The sequence below is a fragment of the Salmo trutta genome, chromosome 10, assembly GCF_901001165.1.
Source record: "Salmo trutta chromosome 10, fSalTru1.1, whole genome shotgun sequence".
NCBI lineage: Eukaryota > Metazoa > Chordata > Actinopteri > Salmoniformes > Salmonidae > Salmo > Salmo trutta.
Genome location: NC_042966.1, coordinates 43,893,337 through 43,900,836, shown reverse-complemented (window position 1 = coordinate 43,900,836; position 7,500 = coordinate 43,893,337). Strand labels below are relative to the sequence as shown.

The window sequence follows — 7,500 nt, the reverse complement described above, 5'->3', positions numbered from 1 at the left end:
CAGGTCAGTTAACAACTAAACTAAATGTAAATCAAAACTAGACGTTGAAATGATGTCTGTCCTCAGTGCTACTACCAGCTACTATAGCCACTTCTACCAGCTAGAATCTACTACTACCAGCTACTATAGCAACTTCTACCAGCTAGAATCTACTACTACCAGCTACTATAGCAACTTCTACCAGCTAGAATCTACTACTCCTGGCTACTATAGCCACTTCTACCAGCTAGAATCTACTACTACCGGCTACTATAGCCACTTCTACCAGCTAGAATCTACTACTACCAGCTACTATAGCCACTTCTACCAGCTAGAATCTACTACTACCAGCTACTATAGCCACTTCTACCAGCTAGAATCTACTACAACCAGCTACTATAGCCACTTCTACCAGCTAGAATCTACTACTACCAGCTAGAATCTACTACTACCAGCTACTATAGCCACTTCTACCAGCTAGAATCTACTACTACCGGCTACTATAGCAACTTCTACCAGCTAGAATCTACTACTACCAGCTACTATAGCCACTTCTACCAGCTAGAATCTACTACTACCAGCTACTATAGCCACTTCTACCAGCTAGAATCTACTACAACCAGCTACTACAGCAACTTCTACCAGCTAGAATCTACTACTCCTGGCTACTATAGCAACTTCTACCAGCTAGAATCTACTACAACCAGCTACTATAGCAACTTCTACCAGCTAGAATCTACTACTACCAGCTAGAATCTACTACTACCAGCTACTATAGCCACTTCTACCAGCTAGAATCTACTACTACCAGCTACTATAGCCACTTCTACCAGCTAGAATCTACTACTACCAGCTACTATAGCCACTTCTACCAGCTAGAATCTACTACTACCAGCTACTATAGGCACTTCTACCAGCTAGAATCTACTTCTACCAGCTAGAATCTACTACTACGAGCTAGAATCTACTACTACCAGCTAGAATCTACTACTACCAGCTAGAATCTACTACTACCAGCTACTATAGCCACTTCTACCAGCTACAATATACTACTACCAGCTACCATAGCCACTTCTACCAGCTAGAATCTACTACTACCAGCTACTATAGCCACTTCTACTTGCTAGAATCTACTACTGCCAGCTACTATAGCCACTTCTACCAGCTAGAATCTACTACAACCAGCTACTATAGCCACTTCTACTTGCTAGAATCTACTACTGCCAGCTACTATAGCCACTTCTACCAGCTAGAATCTACTACTACCAGCTACTATAGCCACTTCTACCAGCTAGAATCTACTGCTACCGGCTACTATAGCCACTTCTACCAGCTAGAATCTACTACTACCAGCTACTATAGGCACTTCTACCAGCTAGAATCTACTTCTACCAGCTAGAATCTACTACTACCAGCTAGAATCTACTACTACCAGCTAGAATCTACTACTCCTGGCTACTATAGCCACTTCTACCAGCTAGAATCTACTACTACCAGCTACTATAGGCACTTCTACCAGCTAGAATCCACTTCTACCAGCTACAATATACTACTATTGGCTAATATAGCCACTTCTACCAGCTAGAATCTACTACTACCAGCTACCATAGCCACTTCTACCAGCTAGAATCTACTACTACCAGCTACCATAGCCACTTCTACCAGCTAGAATCTACTACTACCAGCTACTATAGCCACTTCTACTTGCTAGAATCTACTACTGCCAGCTACTATAGCCACTTCTACCAGCTAGAATCTACTACTACCAGCTAGAATCTACTACTACCAGCTAGAATCTACTACTACCAGCTAGAATCTACTACTCCTGGCTACTATAGCCACTTCTACCAGCTAGAATCTACTACTACCAGCTACTATAGGCACTTCTACCAGCTAGAATCCACTTCTACCAGCTACAATATACTACTATTGGCTAATATAGCTACTTCTACCAGCTAGAATCTACTACTACCAGCTACCATAGCCACTTCTACCAGCTAGAATCTACTACTACCAGCTACTATAGCCACTTCTACTTGCTAGAATCTACTACTGCCAGCTACTATAGCCACTTCTACCAGCTAGAATCTACTACTACCAGCTACTATAGCAACTTCTACCAGCTAGAATCTACTACTACCAGCTACTATAGCAACTTCTACCAGCTAGAATCTACTACTCCTGGCTACTATAGCCACTTCTACCAGCTAGAATCTACTACTACCGGCTACTATAGCCACTTCTACCAGCTAGAATCTACTACTACCAGCTACTATAGCCACTTCTACCAGCTAGAATCTACTACTACCAGCTACTATAGCCACTTCTACCAGCTAGAATCTACTACAACCAGCTACTATAGCAACTTCTACCAGCTAGAATCTACTACTACCAGCTACTATAGCCACTTCTACCAGCTAGAATCTACCACTACCAGCTACTATAGCCACTTCTACCAGCTAGAATCTACTACTACCGGCTACTATAGCCACTTCTACCAGCTAGAATCTACTACTACCAGCTACTATAGCCACTTCTACCAGCTAGAATCTACTACTACCAGCTACTATAGCCACTTCTACCAGCTAGAATCTACTACAACCAGCTACTATAGCAACTTCTACCAGCTAGAATCTACTACTCCTGGCTACTATAGCAACTTCTACCAGCTAGAATCTACTACAACCAGCTACTATAGCAACTTCTACCAGCTAGAATCTACTACTACCAGCTAGAATCTACTACTACCAGCTACTATAGCCACTTCTACCAGCTAGAATCTACTACTACCAGCTACTATAGCCACTTCTACCAGCTAGAATCTACTACTACCAGCTACTATAGCCACTTCTACCAGCTAGAATCTACTTCTACCAGCTAGAATCTACTACTACCAGCTACTATAGCCACTTCTACCAGCTAGAATCTACTACTACCAGCTACTATAGGCACTTCTACCAGCTAGAATCTACTTCTACCAGCTAGAATCTACTTCTACCAGCTAGAATCTACTACTACGAGCTAGAATCTACTACTACCAGCTAGAATCTACTACTACCAGCTAGAATCTACTACTACCAGCTACTATAGCCACTTCTACCAGCTACAATATACTACTACCAGCTACCATAGCCACTTCTACCAGCTAGAATCTACTACTACCAGCTACTATAGCCACTTCTACTTGCTAGAATCTACTACTGCCAGCTACTATAGCCACTTCTACCAGCTAGAATCTACTACAACCAGCTACTATAGCCACTTCTACTTGCTAGAATCTACTACTACCAGCTACTATAGCCACTTCTACCAGCTAGAATCTACTACAACCAGCTACTATAGCCACTTCTACTTGCTAGAATCTACTACTGCCAGCTACCATAGCCACTTCTACCAGCTAGAATCTACTTCTACCAGCTAGAATCTACTACTACCAGCTACTATAGCCACTTCTACCAGCTAGAATCTACTACTACCAGCTACTATAGCCACTTCTACCAGCTAGAATCTACTACTACCAGCTACTATAGCCACTTCTACCAGCTAGAATCTACTGCTACCGGCTACTATAGCCACTTCTACCAGCTAGAATCTACTACTACCAGCTAGAATCTACTACTACCAGCTAGAATCTACTACTACCAGCTAGAATCTACTACTACCAGCTAGAATCTACTACTCCTGGCTACTATAGCCACTTCTACCAGCTAGAATCTACTACTACCAGCTACTATAGGCACTTCTACCAGCTAGAATCCACTTCTACCAGCTACAATATACTACTATTGGCTAATATAGCCACTTCTACCAGCTAGAATCTACTACTACCAGCTACCATAGCCACTTCTACCAGCTAGAATCTACTACTACCAGCTACCATAGCCACTTCTACCAGCTAGAATCTACTACTACCAGCTACTATAGCCACTTCTACTTGCTAGAATCTACTACTGCCAGCTACTATAGCCACTTCTACCAGCTAGAATCTACTACTACCAGCTACTATAGCAACTTCTACCAGCTAGAATCTACTACTTCCAGCTACTATAGCCAATTCTACCAGCAAGAATCTACTACTACCAGCTACTATAGGCACTACTACCAGCTAGAATCTACTACTACCAGCTACTATAGCCACTTCTACCAGCTAGAATCTACTACTACCAGCTACTATAGCCACTTCTACCAGCTAGAATCTACTACTACCAGCTACTATAGCCACTTCTACCAGCTAGAATCTACTACTACCAGCTACTATAGCCACTTCTAGGTAGAATCTACTACTACCAGCTACTATAGCCACTTCTACTTGCTAGAATCTACTACTACCAGCTACTATAGCCACTTCTACCAGCTAGAATCTACTACTACTGGCTACTATAGCCACTTCTACCAGCTAGAATCTACTACTACTGGCTACTATAGCCACTTCTACCAGCTAGAATCTACTACTACTGGCTACTATAGCCACTTCTACCAGCTAGAATCTACTACTACCAGCTACTATAGCCACTTCTACCAGCTAGAATCTACTACTCCTGGCTACTATAGCCAATTCTATCAGCTAGAATCTACTACTACCAGCTACTATAGCCACTTCTACCAGCTAGAATCTACTTCTACCAGCTAGAATCTACTACTCCTGGCTACTATAGCCACTTCTACCAGCTAGAATCTACTACTACCAGCTACTATAGCCACTTCTACCAGCTAGAATCTACTTCTACCAGCTAGAATCTACTACTACCAGCTACTATAGCCACTTCTACCAGCTAGAATCTACTACTACCAGCTACTATAGCCACTTCTACCAGCTAGAATCTACTTCTACCAGCTAGAATCTACTACTACCAGCTACTATAGCCACTTCTACCAGCTAGAATCTGCTACTACCAGCTACTATAGCCACTTCTACCAGCTAGAATCTGCTACTACCAGCTACTATAGCCACTTCTAGGTAGATTCTACTACTATATATTACTACTGCCTTTTCCCTGTGCTGCTTGATGCCGTGATGCACTATCCTGGTCCCAGATCTGTTTGTGGCGTCTCTTGTTATCCAGGCTTGTTATCCAGGCTAGCCAACTGGTACCAGGCTAGTTATCCAGGCTAGCCAACTGGTACCAGGCTAGTTATCCAGGCTAGCCAACTGGTACCAGGCTAGTTATCCAGGCTAGCCAACTGGTACCAGGCTAGTTATCCACTGATGGTACTGAGCTAACAAATCTAACATTGGTTTCCTAGCATGGTCAGTAACTCTGTGGAATTCTGGGATTGTTTTAATAGGATTAAAACATAAACATTAGACGATTTTCCCTCCCAGTGGACTATTATACACTGAACTGCCTTGTGCTTGGCTTTCTCAGAGATAATCCTGAATGGCACCCTATTCTCTATTTAGTGTCATTGTTATCTTTTTGGGCCTATGGGGTATTCGTCAAAAGTAGTGCACTATGTAGGGAATAGGATGCCGTTTGTCCTATAGGCCTTGGTCAAAAGTAGTGCACTGAATAGGGAATAGGATGTCGTTCGTCCTATAGGCCCTGGTCAAAAGTAGTGCACTGAATAGGGAATAGGATGTCGTTCGTCCTATAGGCCCTGGTCAAAAGTAGTGCACTATGTAGGAAATAGGATGCCGTTTCGTCCTATAGGCCCTGGTCAAAAGTAGCGCACTATGTAGGAAATAGGATGCCATTTGGGACTCAGAGTGAAGTTTTAGAGTGCTCTTGTTATCGCTCAACAACATTGAGACCATAGCCTCATGCCTATGGTCTCGCCAAATACCAATCTTTTCAACCTGTAGACGTAACATAGTAAACGAAAAATCCGGGAAACTCAAATTAGTACGTATGGTATGGTATGGTATGTATTAATTTGTGGATGTCTATCATTCATTTCGTATGATATGTTACGAATTGCAATTCGCTCCAAATACACAAATTTGCAATACGTACAATATGTTACGAATTCCTATTTGTTGTGGCTAACGTTAGCTAGGTGGCTAACGTTAGCTAGGTGGCTAACGTTAGCTAGGTGGCTAACGTTAGCTAGGTGGCTAACTCTAATGTTAGCTAGGTGGCTAACGTTAGCTAGGTGGCTAACTCTAATGTTAGCTAGGTGGCTAACGTTAGCTAGGTGGCTAACTCTAATGTTAGCTAGGTGGCTAACGTTAGATAGGTGGCTAACTCTAATGTTAGCTAAGTGGCTAACGTTACCTAGGCTAGGAGTTAGGGGTTTGAGTTAGGTTAAAGAGTTAAGGTTAGGGTTAAGGGAAGGGTTAGCTAACATGCTAAGTAGTTGCAAAGTTCCTAATTAGCTACATTTACATATATCACATTTACATTTTAGTAATTTAGCAGGTGCTCTTATCCAGAGCGATTTACGGGAGGAACAATAGTTAAGTGCCTTGCTCAATAAAATGCTAAAGTTAATAATAATAATAATACATTTAATTTGTATAGCACTTTTCATTTCAGATTATGATTTTTTTTTATATATATACAATAAAAACAACATACATTTAGAATCAGGTATAATATCAATAGTGGGCTAGGTGCTGAATATATTTTAGATTGGGATTAGGATTATGAAAAATCTGTAGAAGTGGGTGCTGAATATATTTTAGATTGGGATTAGGATTATGAAACATCTGTAGAAGTGGGTGCTGAATATATTTTAGATTGGGACTAGGATTATGAAACATCTGTAGAAGTGGGTGCTGAATATATTTTAGATTGGGACTAGGATTATGAAACATCTGTAGAAGTGGGGTGCTGAATATATTTTAGATTGGGACTAGGATTATGAAACATCTGTAGAAGTGGGGTGCTGAATATATTTTAGATTGGGACTAGGATTATGAAAAACCTGTAGAAGTGGGGTGCTGAATATATTTTAGATTGGGACTAGGATTATGAAAAACCTGTAGAAGTGGGTTTTAATTAAGGACTATTTTCAAAGTTCAGAGACAGAAAGGCTCTCAGATGGTCAGGGAGAACATTCCATAGGCGTGAGGGGCAAGGGAGCAGAAGGCTTGGCCCTCCCCCATTGTTCAGAGATGTGTCTTGGGGACTTGAAGCAGTGGCTAGCTGATGTACTTGGGGCTTATTAATCCATTCAAGGCTTTAAATACAAGCATGAGAATTTTGAATTAAATCAAATCAAATGTATTTCTATAGCCCTTCTTTCAAAGTGCTGTACAGAAACCCAGCCTAAAACCCCAAACAGCAAGCAATGCAGGTGTAGAAGCACGGAAGTCGATCCTGTAGTTGTCCGTGATGAGATTCGAACCTTTGGGTCCGCTAGACGTTCGCGTTATACGCCCACACATCCAATCCGTTTTTGTTGTTGTTGCCATTTGCAGAAATGTGTGATTTTAAAAAATGTGACACTTCCCTGTTTCAGCCAGAAGGTGGCACCACTGAGAATGTAGTTGCTGGTTCCAACCAGCTCAGGGAGACCAAAATCATTTGCAAAAGCTACAGTTGAGATACAGCGTGTGTGTGTGTGTGTGTGTGTGTG

The 7,500-nt window shown here is 41.8% G+C and overlaps 1 protein-coding gene across 1 annotated transcript in view; it reads left to right on the top strand.

Moving 5' to 3' along the window:
• The window catches only part of LOC115200902 (proteoglycan 4), a 155,040-nt gene that overhangs the window by 16,776 nt on the left and 130,764 nt on the right, over positions 1–7,500 (top strand). The window lies entirely within an intron of this gene.